This window comes from Rhinolophus hipposideros (genome assembly GCF_964194185.1).
Source record: "Rhinolophus hipposideros genome assembly, chromosome: 6".
NCBI lineage: Eukaryota > Metazoa > Chordata > Mammalia > Chiroptera > Rhinolophidae > Rhinolophus > Rhinolophus hipposideros.
The window spans coordinates 30,050,579-30,072,935 of NC_138052.1; the positions used below are offsets into that span (position 1 = coordinate 30,050,579).

The following is a 22,357-nucleotide window of genomic DNA, read 5'->3' on the forward strand; positions in this document are numbered from 1 at the left end:
TCTTCCCATGTGGGTGATTTCAAGTCTGATGCAGCATGTGATGTATCAACTTCCGCAGTGCAGCCGAGGGATTTGAAATGTCTGTCTCGGGCTCCTTGGTCCCTCCACCGTCAGCACCCAGGAGGGACATAGAATTGAAAGGGGCTTCAAGGTCCTTTCCTTCAAGGATTCTGATCTCCAAGTGCAGAAATCCCTTTGACACATTCCCATTGGTGGTTGTTCACCCATCCTCTACTTGAATAATTCTGTTGGCAGGGCGCTTGTTGCTCTCAGGCAGCCCATTCCCCCTTGCTGGGCATTTCAAAACTTGACCGGAAATGGGTCTCTGTGTAGCTTTTGTGAAGTCATCTTCTAAAGCAACTTTCTCCTCTCCAACTATTTGAAAAGTTATTAGTTCAAGTTTAGCTCTCACTTTCCCTTTTTCTCCACCAAAGTTTTTGTTTCTCTGGGCAAACTAGTGTAGGTCTCTTAAATATTATAACTAAGACAGAGTTTTTAGACCTCTTACCATCCTGGATGTATGGTTCTGTAGGCCTTCTAATTAAAAGTGAATGTTGAATTGCAAAGGCGATCAGATTCATGAGAGGAATTTGGCTTGATTCAGATGTCATACAAAGATGAGGCTTAGTTGTGTATTAGCTTCTTTAACTAGCAACACTATTTTTATATTTTATATATATCTATATCTATGTCTATATTCATCTGTATCTATTTATATCTACATACCTATATCATCTATATCTGTGTAACCATATGACATTTTTACTTACTACAAAATTTATAAAAACTAATTTCTGTCTAAAAAGGTCTTGCTTATTCCATGCCTGTACCCTTGATAATTTGAAACAAAATGCATAACTTTATGTTTAGCATTAGTTGGTTTCAGCGTGATACTATAATCTGCCAAATCTTTCTTCAGATCTTGATTCTGTAATGAAACATAGTAGTTGTCTTTCCTGACTTTGTGCCCACGTTAGGTTTCATAGGTAATTTTCTTATTTGCATTTAAGTACTTGATAAAAATGTTAAACTGCATAAATAAAGATAGAGTTCTGCAGCATGCTACTAGACCACTTAGGTTTGAGGCTCGTCTATTAAAAAACATTATTTGGTAGCTCATAATTGGCCATCATTTCCACAAGGATAAAAAAATGTATGTGTTGCCTTGCCAAAATCAAGGTCATGTATGAAATTCTACTGATTTAATTGGTAACCATGTCACAAAGTAAGGGAGATTTGTTTGGCTATACTTTACCTCAGTTTACCCATCCGAGACCAGCCTAATCACTTTCTTTCTACTTGCTCACAAACCAACTGCTTACGAATCTACACCTTCATTTATTTTTTTATTTTTATTTTTTTTGTTGCTGTCCTTTTTTTAAAAAATCTTAGTTGTTGGAGGGTGCCATTCAGCTTCAAGTTGTTGTCCTTTCAGTCTTAGTTGTGGAGGGTGCAGCTCAGCTCCAGGTCCAGTTGCTGTTGCTAGTTGCAGGAGGCGCTGCCCACCATCCCTTGAGGGACTCGAGGAATTGAATGGCAACCTTGTGGTTGAGAGCCTGCACTCCAACTAACTGAGCCATCCGGGAGGCAGCTCAGCTCAAGGTGCCATGTTCCATCTTAGTTGCAGGGGGCAGAGCCCACCATCCCTTGCGGGACTTGAGGAATTGAACCAGCAACCTTATGGTTGAGAGCCTACTGGCCCATGTGGGAATCGAACCGGCAGCCTTCGGAGTTAGGAGCATGGAGCTCTAACCGCCCGAGCCACTGGGCCGGCCCTACACCTTCATTTATTAAAGTTCAAAGAGATGTTTACTTGTGAATCTTCAGTGTCTGGTACAGTATTCAATATATGGGACATGATTCTTGCCTTCAAAAAATTATAGTCTAGTGAAAGAAAGAGATATATAATTATAACACTCTTGATAATATACATGTATGTGTGTGTATGTATTTATATTACTTGTAAAATAAAGATGGAGTTTTATAAACAGAGTATAGTAAATAACACCTGTAAAGGTATGTCCGAGAGAGCAGACAATTGCCTGGTAGAGAGCTCATGGACGAGCAGAATTTGAGCTGGGCCTTGCTGGATAAGCAGTTGGCGGTTAGTTTTAGAAAGGAGGGAAGGGCATTCAAAGAAAGCAATAAAGTGGCCTGTACCTGGACTCCAGCCTGGCCTGTCGAGGCCCCTCTGCCTCCTGCCTTGACTGCTGACTCCCAGACCTGTGGCTTGCACGTGGTCATGTTACCTACAGTTGATTTCAAACAATGCAGGGGGGATAAGCTAAGGGGTCGTGACTCCCTGTGTATTTGAAAAACTGTATATAACTTTTGACTCCCCCAAAACTTAATGAATAATGGCCTATTGTTGACCAGAAGCCTTACCAATAAACAGTCAATTAACACATATTTTGTATGTTATCTGTATTGTGTACTGTATTTTTACAATAAAGTAAGCTAGAGAAAAGAAAATGTTATCAAGAAAATTGTAAGGAACAGAAAATACATATTGAATAAGAATTCACATATAAGTAAGTGGACTCGTGTAATTCAAACCCGTGTTGTTCCGGGGTCAAATACTCTGACCTTAACCTTAACCACTTCACTCACAGACTTTTTGGCTTTGGTGGGTCATTCAGGCTATTCAGGTAACTAACTACAGGTAGGTGACCTGTCTGGTGGCCACCTATATCCTAGCATGACAGCCACCCATAGATTCTCCAGGAGGCAGTGGTAATTATGACCCGGAAAGATGTCACACACAGCCAATGAGGATGTATCTCTGACAAACATTAAAGTTAGCATAGAACCTATGTTTTTAACCAATGACAACTCCACTAAATAGAGACCGTCTCCATCAACACACCCACTATCCCCATGCCCTAAGACATCCAACCATCATCCTTACTTTGAAATGTCTCATCTGCTTTCGTCCTTCGTTGAATTGTTTGGGAAGATATGAAGTAGATCACGCAGAAATGCTGTGTTTGCGTTTTCTAGAGCACGAAACATGGTGTTTCAGTTATTGCATGCGGAGAGATGAGGAACCAAACGTACAGCCTGGAGTTTTAGATTGCAGGTAGAACTGGTGGCATCAGTGGCTACAAAAATGGCCCCCTTGCATGGAGCTGAGTCCATTCGACCCACGCCACATGGAGAGGATAAATCTGGAATCCCACAACAGCAGGCAGTTTTCTTCATATGCGTTTCCAACCACTCCCATTTGGTGGGAAAAGCTTTTGTTTTTCCACTGTTGGACCTCTCTTTCTGTCCAATATGTAGCCAATTGGCTAAGAGAGTTAACCCGCAAAGCTGGCTGGGATTCTGTTTTTTCGTATCTTGGCAGGAAAGAGAGGTTTGTTATAACTGGGTACCTTAGCTGTTCTTCCATCTGCCCATTTCCTCCTGTCTCTGATTTCCCTTCCTCTTGTTTCTTTAGGAGCTAGTAGTGTTGATTTTTTATATAGAAAATGGATATAAATGGCCAAGGGCAATGAAACAGCTCATGCATTGCTTTTTGGTTTAGAAGGTGGACCTTTTGGAAGTTACCAGCAAGCAGGAAGCTTTGCCACGGGAGCTGCAAGGGGTTGGGATAGATGGTTGATGCTCTGAACAAATCTCACCCCTGCCTGGCACTTCATTACGCCTTCCCTGCAATGAGAGACTTCAGCAGGGAGCCTGTTTACAGGACTGACAGTGGTTCAGTTAAATCTGCCCCTCCTCCCCCACTAACAAGAAATTCAGTGTCAGCTTCTTACACTACCTGGCCCTGTCTCCTCCACAAGTTCCTTTGCCACAATTGAAAGTGAAAAACACATTAGAAGGAAACTAACATTTATTGGGCGTTTACTATAGGCTTGGCATTGTGAAACACACTTTATTGTTAATTCATGTAATTCTCACTGTTTCTTATCATTTACGTGTTACCACAGCCCCGAACTTAAAATTTTCCTGTCCTGATTTGTAGATGAGGAAACTGAGACTCTTAAGAAGTTAAGCAACTTAGTCTAAACCAGTTCCTAACAGGGATGATCAGAGCTTAAATTCAGGATCTGAACAAGGTTTTCCTGACTCCAATTAAATCCCAGATACACTAAACCTTGAGAATAACTTGTGTTCCATTGGGGGCTAGAGATTGAAATACTCAGGCTGAGAAGCAATTAGGCTTCCAGTATGGCCTTTTTATGTAGCATGTCACATGCAGACAGACAGTGGTTCATTGTTCTTTCTATTATTGCCATCCAGTAATGTCAGAGCTTTATTGAAATTGTAAAGTATTATAAAGACAGCATCTTGGCACCACTGTGATCTAGAGATTAGTGCAAAGTTAACTCAAAGTCAGTTTTCTATCATTTTACCTTCCCCCGCTCTCCCAAATGAGACTAAACAGTGCTACCTGTAAGCCCTGTCCTTTTAGCACATGACAGACAACAAAAGTGACTACAATTGTGCCCTGTGCATCGAGCATAGTCTGTCAAAGTTAAAGAACTCTGCATTTCCAGCAACTTCAGACAGATACTGGCAGCTAACTCACCTTACTTTTGAAACTTTGTTTTCCTTTAGGTTTGGGAAATGCCTTTAATCCTTTCCTCCCCATACTGATACCGCATCATAGCCACGATCTCCTAAGTCACACCTGTGTTTTATGAGGTCCTGCTTCAGCCGGCAGTGCAGGCGCAGGTACAACGTTATATGCTTTACACAAGTGAAACCAGCAGATTTCATGGTTCTCTGCTTCTAGGTCATAATTCTTTGGTAACAGTGAGAATTCCAAACCTGGCAGTATACATTTTTCTCTTTTTTAACAAATGGTGTATCCCTGCACTTACTCTAGCCAGAAGGTCTTGTCAATAAATCCATCAAAGGCCAGGCCAGTCTGCACAAAGCACACTTTACACCTCTCCCGACGGGGTGAAAGGCAGCCCTTTAGAGCTCGGTGGGATGGAAATTACTTTTCTTACCCAGCTCAAGAATGAAAGTGTACATACATCTATCAGTTTTCATTCTTATCCGACTACTACAGTGGTCGGGAGATTACTTGTTGTTTTTTTCATTAGCCACTTTGTAAGTACCCAAGTTTGGGGGTGAGGAAACAAAGTTCTAGCTATAGCCAGTGATTTCAGAATCACTGACGAGTGGCAGGCTAGAGAGCAGTGCATGCTGGGAGGCCTGCTTTCCTTTCCTTCCCACAGTGATGCTTAAGGGCTGTTCTTCCAGAAGATTCAAATGGGAGGTTTGTGCACCTAGTTACCAGACCCGGGATCAGAGACCTCAATTTCTCCTGGTGTAATTATGGGTCTTCAGTGCGGATTAGAAAGCGCTGCAATTATGCAGATGACTTTCAAAAGCAACATGAGATATTTTTCCTCTCAAACCCATCTCAGCAACTCAGCAGCTAGCTGACAGTGCCGATAAACTGTTGTAAAATCTGGAGCTTTCGTGTTGGCGAATTGCTCCTGAAGCACAGAAAGCTGCGTAACTTATTATAAGAAGATTTTATATTTTTGACAGGGGTGATTAAAAAAAATAAAAAACCAGACTCTGTTGCTCGGATCAGCACATATGCCACAGACATAATTTTTCCCCTCCCGATTTCTAACTGGGATATGTTACTGTTTGCAGTGTTGGTTGAGTGCTGAAAAGGTCATTTTGATTTGTTATTTTTTAAACTGGGCGTTCTGAATATGGAAGAGTTAATCAGTTCACTGGAGAGCTGTTGTTACTTCATAACTTACAGTCCCTTTTGGGAATGTCTCTTGCAACTAATGTCCCTGTAAGCAGAGTTACGATCTTGGAATTTTCCATCTTGAAAGGTTATGTGCAAACCTGCCAGGGGAAGCTCATCTTGCACAGTTGGTTTGTATATCATCTGTATGCACTCCAGTTTTCATAAATTTACAAGCAGTAGCCTACTTAGTTTACACGTTCTGATAGTTAGATTTGCTAATTCCCAAAACTGGGAAGAAATTTTTCAATCTCAGTTAAAATGCAAACAGCTATCGTCAGAAGTTTTCTACAAAACTCTATTGCTTTTATTTGTTTTTCTTAATAAGGAAAGTAAGGAAGGGAAATATTAGAATTGGAAATTCTGTCCCTTTGTTAACTGGCAGGAAGGTGGGTTTTGGTCTGCCTAACTTTTCTCCAGGAAGATTTAATCAGTTTTGCTGTCACAGAAGAGAAATGCTCTAGCTTTGAGAAGGACACTTTGTTCGATAAACACGGTTAAGGGGACAGTAGGCGCTGTCTGAAAAAGGGAGGGGAATACTTTTTTATGATTGGAATACAAAAAGACAGATTTACTAGGGGCTCTGCTGGACTTCCCTCCCTAAACTTCCTGATTCAGTGGGCAATGCAGGAGCAGGTACAATGTTATATGCTGTTATACAAGTGAAACCAGCAGATTTAATGGTTCTCTCCTTCTGGGTCGTAATTCTTTGGTAACAGTGAGAATTCTAAACCTGCAGTTTATCTTCTCCAGGGCACACACATACCTTTTCTTAAGGTGGGGTTTTAAAAAAAATTATTTTATTTTATTTTTTTTCAGTTTTGGTGGTGGGTTGGTGGTGTTTTTTTGTGTGTGTGTGGGTGTTTTTGTTGGCCTTAGTCTTAGTCTCCAAAAGGACACTACAGTGAGGAAAGACAAAAGAAAGGAGCAAGTGTCAAACTATGAATGAATCGGAGGAAAGTATTAACCAGGCCCTTTTCTTATTAGCAGTCATTTAAGCTTCATTTGCTGGCAGGAGGCTTCACACTGAAACAAGCTCTGGGTGTGTACCATCCTGCTGCTCTGAGGTCCAGCCAGGCAGTGTGTGGGGGACCCGCGTCCCAATCGCTGTCCCTGCCACCTGTGCTGGGCGGCTGAGGGCACCAGGACTCTCCCTGCACAGGGACAGTCAAGCGCCCAGAGGCAATCCTGGCCTGGGGGCTTCAAAGGACGTTACATGATTTTTGTTTTCTGCGATCTCAGTTGCCCAAATTTCCACCGCCCTCCAGCTTTGTTGAGGTAAAATTGATTGTAAAAAATTGGAAAAAGTATGTTAAGGTGTAAAATGAGATGATTTGATATATGTATGCATTGTGAAATGATTACCATAAAGAGGTTAATTAACACCTCCATCACCTCACAGTTACCTTTTTCTTGTAATGAGAACTCTTAAAATCCGTTCTTTCAGCATGTGTCAAATATATAATACAACATTGTTAACTATGGTGACCATGCTGTACCTCAGATCCCCAGAACTTATTCATCTCATAATTGAAAGTTTGTGCTCTTTGACCGACATCTCCCCATTTCCCCCACTCCCCAGCTCCGGCAACCACCGTTCTACTTTTCAGTTCAATGATTTTGACTTTTTTAGATTCCACACATGAGATCATACTGTATTTGCCTTTTTCTGTCTGGCTCATTTCACTTTGCCAAATGTCCTCAAGGTCCATCCATGTTGTCATGAATGGCAGGATTTTTTTCTTTTTTATGGCTAAATAGTGTCCTACAAATATCTACCAAGAAATTATATACCACATTTTTTTTTATTCATTCATCCATTGATGGACACTAAGGTTGTTTCCATATCTTGGCTATTGTGAATAATGCTGCAATGAACATGGGAGTATAGATATCTCTTGGGGATAATGACTTCATTTCCTTCAAGTTTATACCCAGAAGTAAGATTTCTGGATCATATGGGAATTCTACTGTTAATTTTTTGAGGAACTGCTCTGCTGTTTTCCATAGTGGCTGCACTAATTTACGTTTCCACTAACAGTGTAAAAGGGTTCCCTTTTCTCCACATCTTCACCAACACTTATCTTTTGGGTTTTTTTTTTTTTGATGACAGCCATTCTGATGGTGTGAAGTGATATCTTGTTGTGGTTTTGATTTGAATTTCTCTGATGATTAGTGATGTTGTACCTTTTCATGTACTTGTTGACCATTTGTATGTCTTCTTTGGGAAAAATGTGTATTGAAGTCCTTTGCCCATTTTTAAATCAGATTTTTATTTTTGCTATTGAGTTACATTAGTTCCTTGTGTATTTTGGATATTAAATTTCTTGTAGACACTTATTTGCAAATGTTTGCTCCATTTCACAGGTTGCCTTTCCATTTTGTTGATTGTTCTTTTTTGCTATGCAAAAGCTTTCTGAGTTCCCAGTTTTAAAGCAGTGGAAAATGCCCCTCAAGTGGCCGCATCCCCTCTGTGACCTTGAACCAGACCCAGCACCACTGTGTTGATTCCTCATCTGTCTGTTCCTGGCATTAGACTAGATCAGTGGCTTTTCAGATGTTTTAAACTATGGAACCCTTTACCCAAATGAAATTTTGTAAAATATCTTAATAAAAGCAATTAAAAAAATTAGACCTGTTCTCATTTAAGTATGGGTGAGAATACTCCTGACCCCACTCAAATCCCCTTGATCTGTTGGCACTCCAACAGGCCTGTGGGGCCACCTTTAGTCCAGCCTGGTAACAGGTTGGCCCAGGCAGGAAGCCACACTAACCCAAGGCTGAAAATGGAGGTAATGTTACCTTTGCCAATCCTGAATTCTGGAGACAGCATATCATACATGTTGTAAGTCAGCCAACCTAAAATTGCTTAGTCTATCATACATTTGTAAGCAACAATCATTCTTCTCTTTTATATGACCTGTTCCTTTTAACCAGACTATTTTTAGCTTTGCGGTTGTTCAGTGATATGCAAATGAATGTGAGTGACAGGATTCTGTAAATCGGACCCACCTCAGCATCTCAGAATTATCTCAGGCCCTACGCCATTTCCTCCTGGATTTCAGAAAATCAGACTCTTTGCCTCCCACCTCCCACCTTTGTAACCATATCAGTTTTCTTAATCTCTGTATCGATCATGTCTGTCTCCTTCAAAAAAACAGATCTCATTATTTGAAAGACCAAAACTTGACTCTGGACTCTGATTTTCTGAAAGTTCCATGATTATTTCATTTCCCTATCAAATCCCAGTTCCCACTTCCTTCTAATATATATTCCATTTCAGTAAGTCATTCTCTCCCAATACTCTGTCTCCAAGCCCATGATTGTGTTTTTTGCCCATCTCTCTATCTTCCTTTATATCTCATCCTTCAAGTCCTTCCAGGCTCCCTCTTTTCCCTCCCCTGGTACTTAGCAAGGAGGCAGCATGATATGGTAGCAAAATTACAGAACAGGGAGATGACGCTTGGACTACTCTCCTGGAATTCTGCCATTTATTTGCCAGGTGCCCTTGGCTAAGTTCCTTTACTTCTTTGAGTCACAGTTTTCTTATCTGTAAAATGGGGTTAATAATACAGTATCTCCCTTGCCTGCCCCACTGTATGGTTGTCAGAATCAATAGAACTATGGTATGAGAATGCGCTATATCTAATTTAAGCATTCTTCATTTTTCAGGTTTTGTCTTTAAGTAATAAGATATTATTATCACTTTTTGTACCCTGTTTCACTTGTTTTAATTATTAATCGTGCTCTGCCCTGTACCCACTGTAGTCATTTCATGTATTATATCCAGTCTTACCAGATCTTTAGGTCAGAGATTTTTCTTATATTTAAAATGTAACTCAAGTAGAATTCCACACTTGTTACCACAGTTGCTGACCACAGGAGGCTCTTCATATAGGTTTGTTCACTAGGATTTTGATGTCTGATATTTTCCAAAATCCTACTCGTTTTAGTGTGCTGGAAGTGGAGGTCATTTAATTAAGAAGGATACTTGAAGTTCTGGCATCCTCCCAAAGCAAGACTGAAATGCTAAGGATTTTCAAATGGACGTGGAAGACCTTGGAAGCAGGATAAAGACGTTGAGTGAGATACTTTATTGAAAATTAACTCAAGGTACAGCTCCATGCTGGGACCAGCTGTAATGAGTTTGGCAGCCAGGCCTCGGTGAGTGTAGACTTTGAAAAACCCTGTGGATGCTCACAGTGGATGACGGGAAAGTTCAAGTGAGAGAGGGTACCACCTAGACCCTCAGAACTTACTGGAACTCACTGAGGAGGCGCCTTCAATCTGAAATAGTAAAGGAGCCCTTTGCTGGTTTCAGGAGATTACATGTTTTAACACTTTATATCCCTTTGCATCCAACTTTTTCCTAGTCATATATGTTCCCGGAAGATAGCTTCTTGTATTAAGTGATGTCCATTGTAAGAGTGAATGCTCTTAATGCTTCAGTGTGTGAATGGCAGACACTTCTTCACATATGTGAAATTATTTCATTTTGAATCACAGGAAAATGTACTTTTTTTTTTTTAGGTAACTAGAATGCCTTCAGGAAAATAAGGTGAACATGTTGAGATAAACTCTCATGAGGGGACAGAAGCATGCTGGGTAACTCCACTGGCGATTTAATTTGCAGTGGCTAAGCTGGTGATCAGTAAAACTTGATTTTTTTTTTTTTTTTGGCCCCCTCAAGGCTTGACACATCTAGTGTATCTCCTGCTTCTGGAAGAATTGAACTTTGCTGAAAGGGTGAAATTTCTGAACCAAGAATTGGAGTCAGGGCAACCGTGGAGTTTGCTGAAAATCCTCAAAGTACCAGGATACCCAGTTCCTACTTTAGGATATGGAAACAGAGCCTCCACATGAAAGCTAATCAGTGCTGCAAATCTAAGCACTTGTCTGCACCCATTAATTTATTCTGGTGATATCTCTGGAAAGTCTCGGCCAGCATGTTTCCCTTTTTTTTTTTTTTTTAAAGAAAAAAAGCTTTTTCCTGAGGTATTTCCTTCCCTTGGCCAAAGAAAATGTGTATTGATCTGTTCTTTGCAGATTTGCTTATTTCTGGGAGCCTCCCTGCATGGTTTCAGCATAAATACTATGCTTCCCTACGTACTACCAGCCACAGGGATCACTACATTTTTAGAAAAGTAGATGTAGTCAAGTTAGAAATGCTCTGTAATGCACTGTCCCTATAACCACTGCCGTGTATGTGCCATTATAATTGGACTGCCTTCGCCACTGTATTCAAATCACTTCAGGGCATGGACCATGTCTTACATGAGTTTTTATTTCTAGTTTCTCATGCCATGCGCTGTCGGTGTTCAAGAATGCTTATTAAATGAATAAAATATAGATGCATATTAAATTTAAAATATTTATTTGATGAATACTTTCTCAGCTAAGGAAAACCCCCAAAAGAAAGTTGGATTGATGGTGCCATAACATGAGACTTCCAACCCAATGCTCAGCATCATTCCCCCCACAGAAGGAAGCCAAACACATGGCCTATGTGTGTCGCGTGGCCATGTCGCAGCTGCAGAGCGTTGCCAGGTCTTCTTGGATCTGTCCCACCCAGTGAACCTTGACTCAAAGGAATTCTTGTGACAGCTCTCAATCACCTCTCCTTCACGAGCGACTGTTGCCACAGAGTATAGAAAGTTAACTGAAAGCGTGAGGAAAGGTGGCAGTAGTTTTTATACAACCTCCTAGTAGACCTCGTTAATGAATTCAATTCCTGAAGTTCTGGAATTTTCCTTGAAGGATTTCAGAAGCAAATCAAGCATGTTACTTAGACTGTTGGTTATTGCTGCTGTTACTACTGTTTTCCTGGTGGAAACTCCTGATTTGATGTCAGTTTCTGACACAGACTTGCAACCTTCCACTGTTTCAAGGTAATGCTGAGGAATGAGATCATCTTTGCTGTTACGTGCTGAGCACTAGTCATGTCTTTTCAGTGTTCTCATTTAAGTGTAGTATGTGATATGCACAGCCCGGGTGCAAGTATTTTCGTCTGATCAAATCCATTGTCCCATTCAGGGCTTGTTAAAAGAAAGCATGACTTTACTTTCACACCTCCTTTCTTCATTGCACAGCATTCAGCAAATATTTGGGCGCCTGCTCAGTGCCAAGCCCATGCCAAAGAGGAAAGACTATTCCCGCCTTCAGGAGTGGTCTTTGGTGAGAGAGGGAGACAGTCTTTTTCCTTTGGACACACAATCTTCTTCCCATTGAAGAATCTGACATCCTGGTCTGAATGAATGGTGCCATGGGTGTCTGGGGCTCAGGGGTTAAATACAAGGTTCTTTTCAGTAAACCGGGTGAAGAAATCTTCAAGGAGAATCATAAGGATCTGAAGACTCAGACTTGAACAATCTCACATTAACCTGGAAACATACATAGCAGCAGCGATTGCAATCTGCTGACACACCACCCAGGGACAGGGAAGGAATGTTCTAGGCTGACTAGGCCTCCCACAAGCAAAGCTGTGGTGGGGGAGGATGTCCCTGATTAGAGCAATTAGAGTAACTCCCTGAGCTCGTTCATAATTTTGCTTAATCGCACTGATTTCACTGAACTATGGTTTTAGCTTTGGGGGTTTTGGGAGTGGGGTGGGGGAGAAAGCAAGGTTTGGGGAAAGGAAAGGAAGTAATTAGAGAGAGATTTCAAATTGACTCTCTCCCTTAGTTTGGAGCTGGCAAAAACTAAGGCAGACGACATCAATGACCAGGTGTAAATATAAGGAAGCTGATTTGGAAAATGTCTCCTTTGAGTCTTGTTTGGGTGAAAATCATGAGATCACAGAAGGAAGCAGCTGGTAAGCTCTTGAAACCTTTTTGTGTAAGCCCAGAATTTGAATAATTCACTAAATGGAGTGTAGTGCCTACATTTAAATATTTATATACAAATGGTTGTCAGTTCTTAGCCTGCTCTGCCATGGTCCCATGACTTGATACAATTGCTTTTACATGATTGTGGTCTAGATGCTAGAAAGGCATCATACAGAAGATGAGAATCACAGCAAACCAAACAAAGAAATGCAGAAGAGACTATTATAAACAAAGTATAACCAGCATAGCACACTATAACTAAGAAGTTTGGAAGGCAGTGTAGTATACAGATTAAGGTGGAGGAGTTTGGAATTGGATGAATTTAAATTCTATGCATGGTTTATGAGATTTGTAGCTTGGGGTAAGTTACTTATCCTCTTTTTAAACTTCAATTCTTCATCTATAAAGTGGCATAATAATAGTACCCAACTTATGGGGGTGTTCTGAGAATTACATGAATTAATGATGCTTTTTGCCTGGCACCCATAAACCCTCATTAAATGTGAACCTTAACAAGAGGTTATTCTGCATGAGGGCACATGGAGGAAATCATGAGCAAATCATTGGAAAGTCGGATCTTAGTCATATCTTAGATCTCCAAGAGCAGGAACTTAGTTTTAGGACTAAAGCTATGGCAGGGAACAAAAAGTTGCCTGGCACATAGTAGGTGCTCCATAAATATTGATTGACTCACTGAATGAATGTGTGTAGGCCATGTAGAGTGTATAAATTGGATTATTTTATGAAATAAAAATGTGCATTTTAAATGAAGAAAGTGTAAGGAAAGAAATACTGGATGAAAATTTTGAGTGGGGCAGAGGTGTAGTTTGCCAGGACGATGTTTGTTCCTTTATTTCCCACAGGATTTGATCCCATTTACTTCCCTAAGGTCTGATGATATGGGGGAGTGTTTTTGTAATGTTCTGGATGGCTTTCTCCAAGTGGGTACAGCATTCGCATTTCCTTTGCTCTTCTGTTTGCATGGTATTAAGAAGAGACACTTTAGGGAGAGACAAGCACACATTTAAACTACTTATTATAAACACTTTTTTCTACTATTTACTTCCAGATCATGACAGTGTAATAGTCCCCTTATGATGGAAAATAGAGTCTCAGAGGTTCTAGGTTCTAGAGGCTTAACTGCATCAGTTTTCCCATTTGTAAATAAGCCTCACCCCAGGGTCTTTTCTAAGCCTTCTTGTCAAACTGTGGGCTGGTTGGTTCTGCCTTTGCCTGTGCAGTGCAGTGTCTTCCTGTGCTCCCCAGTGTTTCAAGAGGGCAATGCGATTGGCACAGAGGGGCAATGAGATTGACGTTCTCTGCGTAATTCTAGCCTGCAGTCATTTCTCAGACACAATGTGATGAACAAAATACTGCCTTTGTAAGAAGATGTACAAATTTGCCAAGGAAAGGAATGCAGTTCTGGAACCTCCTAGCTACAGGATTATATAAATCATTCAACACTAGTAAAGTTGAAGTTGTGAAAGTTAATAATTTCCATTTGTACCACAGCTAATTAGTCTAAAGAAAATGGCGACAGGATGTATTCTGTGACTTCTCAGGAGGTAGCCTTGGGAGCCTGGCTCCAAAGGGGGAATTTTAAACATATCTCTAAGGTGTTACATACAGTTAGTTAATATTTGAGTTCATACTATCTTTCTGTTATTCTAAGTGCTGAAGACATATTAACTCATTGAGGTCATTATTTTTTAATTATCTCCTTTTTACAGTGAGTAAACTGAGGCACATGGAGGTTAAGTAATTTGCTTAATGTTCACCCTAACTTTTAACACTTAATTCTACATTGTAAGGGAACTGAAATGCTGAGAAATAGTCCATTAAGACAAAATAGTTAGCTTGTTCACTCAACCAACTAGCAGGAATTTCCCTTTTGCTGTGCACAAGTAACCATGGCATCACTTCCTATGGGAGTGGGTTATAGCCCCTCCTTCCCCATGCTAGGGGCTGAGGGAGAGGCTTCCCAGGCCACTGCATCTTGTAGACTTGAAAGCCTGAAATTTGGGATCTCAGAACCTCAAATGCAGGCACAGGAGATAGTGAACTGTTTCTCACATTTCATAGAGCCCAGCAAAAATTGACTATTTAGGGGCAAGAGAACAATGTGCCTATTGAGTGTATACAACTTTTTTGCACTTGTCAAAATTATATCATGTTAATGTAATAATTTAGTTATTTCATGTGGGTCAGACACATTTCATGGCAATTATGTATTTTACATCTTAAATTTGGGTAATTATCTTCTATAATACATACAGTTTAGATAAATCCCTCTAAACATGGAATCTGGGGTTGGAGGGGGCAAGATAGAAATGGACCTTGGGGAAGAAAAACTTAGTGCTTATTGGTCTATAGTGTAAGAGAGATGTGTTGCTAATAGTCAACAATTACAATACACTCAAATGGATATAATGCTTCTGTTCTGCAGGAAGACAGTGCTTCCTGCCCATTTATCTTCCTTACCTACTTTCTTAACCTGCTCTCATTGCAGACAACTGTGACTCTGTACTTACTAATACCTCAAGGGACTTTACCAATAGAATTTGAGAAATGTAATTAGGATGGTGAATTGTCTGCTACCCCTATCCCTACCAAATTATACATTGCAAAGGCAAATAAAAATGCTATTTTGTTGTCAACTGTAATTTAATATATATATATATATAGTCATGGGATGTGGAGTACAGCATAGGGAATAGAATCAGTGGAATTATAACAGCTTTATACAATGTCAGAAGGGTAGTAGATTGGGGGGGTGTTATTCACTTTGTGAGGGGTGTAAATGTCTTACTAGTACATTGTTTTGTACACCTGAAACTGATAAAAAAAAATGCTGTTTTGTATCTGCTTTGTTTGCATCTGCTCTTTGGATTTTCCAAGCCCGTAGTCCATCGGAGGAAACTATTGAGCTTTAATTATACGGTAAGTCAATCAATAATAAACTGTAGAACCAATCGAATACTTTGTTTTCATTTAATTTTTGAATAAGTTATGCATTCATATGGATCAAAAATCAAAACAACGAAAAGAGGTACACTCTGAGAAGCCTCCTTCTGCCTTCCGTCCTTTTATACTATATTTTTTACACCTGCCTCTCTACCTACAGGGCATCGTTTTTATTAGTTTCCTATATATTGTGTATTTATGCATCTATAAGTAAATACCTACAGTATTTTTAATTTATTCCCTCTCTAACACAAGAAATGACATATAGTATTCATATCTCTATATCTCTCTCCAATATACGTGTCTACTGTATATGTACTCTTTCACAGCAACATATAGAAAGCATCCTCATTTTTTTAATGGCTACATCATACCCCATGTGTATATGCATATATTAATATGTAGATATATATGTAGATATATATGTAGATATATACACACACATAATATACATATATGTAGATATATTTGTAGATATATATGTAGATATATACACACATATAAACTTTTTTTGATGGACATGTGGGTTGCTTCCAGTCATTTTCCATTACAAATAGTGCTGCAGTGACTACGTGGTGATATATCATGGTGCATGTCTGCACTCTCTCTGGAGAAAAACTTCACAGAAGTGAGATTTTGGGTCAAGGGTAAATGCGTGTGAAATTTTAATAATGTTACCAAATCGCTCCGTGGGAACCACATTCACACCAGCAATATATGGAAATGGCTGATTTTGCATGGTCTCCTCAAAAGAGTGTTAGAAAGCATTTTTATCAGACAAGTCAAAATCTAGAAGTTATAAAGTATATTTTTAATTTGCATTTCTCCTATTTGAAAAGATGTTCAAGTCATGATGTTTAAAGGCCATTTTATTTATTTTTCTGTGAAGAAGTGTCTGTTAATGTTCTTTGTTAATTTTTCTGTTGGGTTGCTAATAATTTTCTTACTGATTTCTACTAACTCTTTCCATATTAGTGAGATCATCCATTATTTTGTCTGTGCCATCAGTTGAAAATATTTTCCCCAGGTGGTTACTTGTTTTTCACTTTGCGTATGGTTTTTTTTTTTGTCATGCAGAAGTTATTGTTGTTTAATGTTATTGAATGTATCAAACTTTAATTTTATACTTTCTGGGTTTTGAATCACAGTTAGAAAGTCCTTTTCCCCATTAAGGAAGTCACTCATATTTCTTTGTGTACTTCAAAAAAAATTTATTATGGAAAAATTTAAGTATACACAAATTAGAGAAAATAGTATAAGAAACCCCAACTAGCCATCATCCAGTGTTAATAATTAGGAATATTTTGCCAATCTTGTTTTACCTATTCTTCCATCCAGTATGAGAATATTTAAAGCAAACCCAAGACACCATAGTATTTTCTTTATAAGTAAATTAATATATATCGACAACATGTAAGGACTTCTTAAACATAGCCTCTATATCATTATCACACCCAAAATTTCTTAAGATCATCTAGTAGCATTCTGTGTTTATATTTTCTCTTCTGGGACTTTTATGGGTTTGTTTTTCTTTTTTAAAGAAAAGAAAATGTATGTCCTATGTACCCAACCTTATTTTTTTCCTGGCCACCCAGTTTTCCAAACTCAACTTCTTAAAGTGTATCCTTACTTACTGGTTTGAAAAGCCACCTTTACCATATAACAAATTGCCATGTGTATTTGAGTCTATATATGGCAATTTATTATATGGTAAAGATAGCTTCTGTTCTGGACTCTCTGTTCTGTTCCATTTGTCTGCCTACTCATACGCTAGTATTATACTGTTTTAATTACTAGAGCATTGGGTAATGTTTTAATGTCTATCAGGATTAGTCATTCCCCAAATGGAATAGTAAATCATCTACTCCAACTCATGCTATATAAAAATGGCAGAAAATTAGAGTTTACAATCCAACCTCCTCAGGTCAGAGACAGGCCTGGTGATTTAGAAATTGACAAGGAATGGGAGTTGGAAGTGTGCAATGAATTGTGGTCCCTAAGGAAAGTAATAGTAATAACACACTATAGGAAAGTAAATAGTAATAACATAAAAACCTGAAACCTGGGGCATGTCCTAATCTAGGAGGTAGGGGGAATAGGAACCAGCAAAGGAAGAAGGACATAGTTTTGGTGGGTGAAGCTTGATTCTCCCTTGGAAATAGCCAGTCCTGGTTCTGTTCAGCAAAGTCAGAAAGGCTGATGGTACAGAAGGTTGAAATACTATTTGCTACATGCTTGCCATAGGGACCCATCAGAGACATGAGGTGAAGTGTGTCGGATAGACTGTGTGTCATTCTGCTCTGGGCAGTTTGCAGGCCTGGACAGGCAGTAGTAACCTTGAACTCCAAGACTGCTTGTGCACTGGCTTGTGTCTGTGAAGATGTGCGAGCAAACCTCACTGTACATTTCCCAGGAAAATAGATGAAGATGTATTATTCTCAGTCCTCTTTCTAGGAGACAGTACTAAATCTACCTACTGAAATATCTTTACTGGAAAAGATCTGAGAGAGATGACTTCTCATATGAGTTACTGTGGAAAAGACATCTGAAGGTGTTTAGCAGAGGCAAACCAAAATGCTTTTTTTCTTTTTGAAATGCACATACCTGCTGGCCTCTGTCTACACCTTCAGAAAAGCCCAGAGAATGATAAGGTGGTCTAAGCGTGGGGGAAAGGCCAGGATTCCAGAGTGGGCGGAGAGGCCGAACCCAGGACTGCATGATGAGCTCATTCTGCGGCAGACACCCTTAATCACCTTTGGCACAGCCTGTAACCTCCTCATCCCCAATTTCCTCCTTATAACTTGCAGATGAGCACACCACACTTACCTCGAAGGGATGTGGGGAAGATTAATTAGTTTCAGATGGGAAAGTTCTTTGAAGATGAGTCATGTGGTACAGGGAGTGTGCTAATTAGGGGTTGCACAGCCATGAGTTGGGGTAACCACCTGCTGCCCAAACCCAGACCAAAGCATAAGTGGAAATCGGTCTGTCTCAGAGTCAGGGGAGGGGACTCTGCAAACTGAGTGAATGGGTGAAGTCGACCTTATTTAAGCATTTATTCAGCTATTACGCGTGAGTGTCTATGCTGTGGAAATGGTACTGGGGTTAACAAGCGGTGGTGAGCCCTGCTGTGCAGGCACTCTTCGCTGCTGAAATAAACTGCGTGCTATGACAAAAGAATATAGTGCTGTTACCCACGGTGGAAGACAACGCAGAACCGTGACTCCATGGGCCACGGGCGATCTTTGCCATCAGTGATGTGAGCTGGGCGTCAGTTACGGTGGGCTCCACATTCTGGCCTACTCTGAACAGTAAGTAGGGCTTCCTCAGTCCCCTCACTTTCCACTGTTTTAAAAAGTACATTCAAGGTCTGCTTTCTTTTCAGCACAAGGTAAAGGGACTATTTTAGGCATCATACAGAACACTTCCTCTGCCAATAAGGAATTTTATGGTCTGGAAATTGGTACAGAATATGGATGAGATCTCAGTGTACGTTTCAAGCTGAACTTTTCTTCTTTTTTTTCCCTTTTGGGTGTCCTTGAGTGAGGGTAGCAGGGAGTTGGAAGGGAAGGGGGAGGAAAGAAAGTTGATTAAGAAAGATGATTCCGAGTAAACTTAGAAGGTGAAGGAAAGTGCTTCTCTGAGCAAATGAGGCTATTAAGAACATTATCACAATAGGAAGTTTTGGGACTGCAGAACAGGAGGCAACCAGAGAATAACCAGAGGGTAGTTCAGAAGTGAGAAGCCCATTGTCATTTAAAAATCAAGTGTTGTTTCTTGAAATATGAGATTTTTAGGAAGCAGATTATAGGGCAACGCACCTTTGCATTAATATGGGATTCCATGTTAGCAATATTCCATATTAATTGTTAACAATATTAATTTAGTTTTCAGTGAATTTATGGTATTAAAATAAACCTACATCTCTGTGCAGCTATTTATAGGCGCTATAATGCAATAGGAAGGTACAGCCTTGACTGCACTAAAGCTTCAGTGGGCCTCAGTGCTATGTTCATAACAATATGTGTTTTTTCTTTATCAGCTCTTTTATTGAATTTTCAAGAATCTTGGCCCTCTCTACTTATTTAATGATCTTCTTCAAGTTTTGCTCCAAAAGACACTTTAGAGCAGATTGTCCAGCTAGGTCTTAGTTGGGGGGAAATATGGTATAGGCCTAAAGGATAAGAGGAAAAATGGTTACCAGAGCCCAGGAGATGGTGGCTATGGCGCCGGCCACCTGACAGGAACTGAGGGATGTGATGGCTACCTGGCAGGGAGCAAGTCAGAAGTAAAAGTACCCCCGTCTCACTCCAGTCGGCTTGTTCCTGCCATTGGCCAAACCAGACCAGAAGCCAGTGGGAAAGGCAACTGTGTGAGTGGTCTTCATAGCTCTGCTTCCCAGGGCCCAGAGCAGGATGGACAAGGATGGAGGCTGAATCTTGAGGGGTCAAAGCCCAGGAGGGTTCACTTCCCATTCGCCGTACTAGGATAGTTTGGGAAGGCCATGTGCTTGTAGCATATTTAAGGCCCAACATAGTATGTGTTGAACAAGACCTGAATACATTAGGCCAGCATTGGGCAGACCTTCCGTTGCTGAAAATGGAGTTCTCACAATCTCCATCGAGTTAACCTAAAATATAAATGAACAATCAAAATGGAAATTCTGTTGCTAGAAAAGATGAAAAAACTTTTTTCCTGCGTAAATTTATTTTTTATTGGTAATGCCTACAAGTAGTGAGGCCTTCAGAGATTTTCAGCTCATTTCCAAGCAGCGAGCTGTGCAACTAGCTGTGCCCAGCCCAGGGAGGGCGAAGCAAAGAAGGACAGTCTTATGTTCCCAAACAAATCCTAAGTGATTTTCAGGGTCGACACTGACCCAAGGGCTGGAGGAGACACAGAAAGGTTTAATGAATGAGAAATATTGGAAGTGGGCCTTCAGGGAAGTGTGGGAAGTACAAGGGAATGACGCATGTGAGAGCACGGAGCCTGGTGCTTTTTAAAGCAAACTTTATAAGAACTACTGCATGCTATTTAGGACTATAGACAAAGAATATAGATTTATCAGAAAGCAGATAGATGAGAATGCTTTACTGAAGCCTAAATGTTGTTCCCACATATATTCTAGAATAGTTTTCCTGTTAGTCTTTAGAGGAGTTTTATATCCTTCTCTCATATGTGCTCAGATAATCATAGAATTTAGAACTGAAAATATGTATATTGAATTTCAGTCTTAAATCTAGTCAGATATTGCATGATCTTAATGATGTTAGTGGGTGTGTAATTAATAGAAGAACCATTAATCTATATTAGGCTTTCTATTTATTTTTAATTTATTGGGGTGACAATTGTTAATGAAATTACATAATTTCAGGTGTACAATTCTGTATTACATCATCTATAAATCCCATTGGGTGTTCACCACCCAGAGTCAGCTCTCCTTCCATCACCATATATTTGATCCCCCTTACCCTCATCACCCACCCCCCACCCCCCTTACCCTCTGGTAACCACTAAACTATTGTCTGTGTCTATGAGTTTTTGTTTCTCATTTGTTTGTCTTGTTCTTTTGTTGTTTTTGGTTTATATACCACATATCAGTGAAATCATAGGGTTCTCTGCTTTTTCTGTCTGACTTATTTCGCTTAGCATTATACTCTCAAGATCCATCCATGTTGTCACAAATGTTCCTATATCATCTTTCCTTAACGCCGAATAGTATTCCATTGTGTATATGTACCACAACTTCTTTATCCATTCATCTATCGAAGAACATTTTGGTTGTTTCCATGTCTTGGCCACTGTAAACAAAGCTGCAATGAACATTGGAGCACACATGTCTTTATGTATAAATGACTTCAAATTCTTTGGGTAGATACCCAGGAGAGGGATTGCTGGGTCATATGGTAATTCTATTCGTAATTTCTTGAGGAACCTCCACACTGCCTTCCATAGCGGCTGCACTAGTCTGCATTCCCACCACCAGTGTATGAGAGTTCCTTTTGCTCCACAGCCTCTCTAACACTTGTTGCTATTTGTCTTGTTGATGATCGCCATTCTGACTGGGGTGAGGTGATATCTCATTGTGGTTTTTATTTGCATTTCTCTGATGATTAGTGATGTTGAGCATTTTTTCATATGTCTATTTGCCATTTGTAAGTCCTCTTTGGAGAAATGTCTCTTCAGGTCCTCTGCCCATTTTTCAATTGGGTTACTTGTTTTTTTTTGTTGTTGAGTTTCATGAGTTCCTTGTATATTTTGGATATTAGACCCTTATCGGAGGAACTGTTTGCAAAAATCTTCTCCCATTCAGTCGGTTGCCTCTTTATTTTGTCGATGGTTTCTTTTGCTGTGCACAAACTTTTAAGTTTCATATAGTCCCATTTGTTTATTTTAGCTTTTACTTCCATTGTCTTTGGAGTCAAATTCATAAAATATATTAGGCTTTCTAATCGATTTAGTAATTTGACAATAAAAATAGCAGTGGATAGAGACTTATCATTTATTCTCCTTTAATTTCCACAACAACTCTCTGCAAAATAGATATTTAAGATCTCTCTTTTACTGATGGGGAAACTGAGTCTCATAGTAATAGAGGGATTGGCTAGATGCAGTATCCAACAAGTGACAGAGTCAGAATTCACACCCGGGCCTGGGTGTGCCTCCAAAGGCCGTTGTTCCCCCATTATACCAGGCAGCATTTACACTTGAATTTAACTTTGTGGGATTGTGAACCATTGCTTAAATGTCATTTCTCATGTTGCAATTAAAACTTCATGCATGTAATTTTTCAGTTTCCTCTGAGAATATGAAATTATGTACATATATATCTTTATGCACATTTCCT

At 39.8% G+C, this 22,357-nt stretch overlaps 1 protein-coding gene across 4 annotated transcripts in view; it reads left to right on the plus strand.

Annotated features, from left to right (window-relative positions):
* Nucleotides 1-22,357, plus strand: part of LYPD6B (LY6/PLAUR domain containing 6B) — a 158,423-nt gene that overhangs the window by 114,130 nt on the left and 21,936 nt on the right. The window contains exons 1-3 of one of the 4 annotated variants that reach the window (XM_081051167.1): nucleotides 10,416-11,613; nucleotides 12,407-12,536; nucleotides 15,448-15,489. The exons of 2 other annotated variants lie outside the window; for them this stretch is intronic. The gene's annotated coding sequence lies outside the window, so the exon portion shown is untranslated. Of the gene's footprint in view, nucleotides 1-10,415; nucleotides 11,614-12,406; nucleotides 12,537-15,447; nucleotides 15,490-22,357 lie in introns of those variants that run through there. One more of the 4 variants, XM_081051168.1, reaches the window with a different exon arrangement.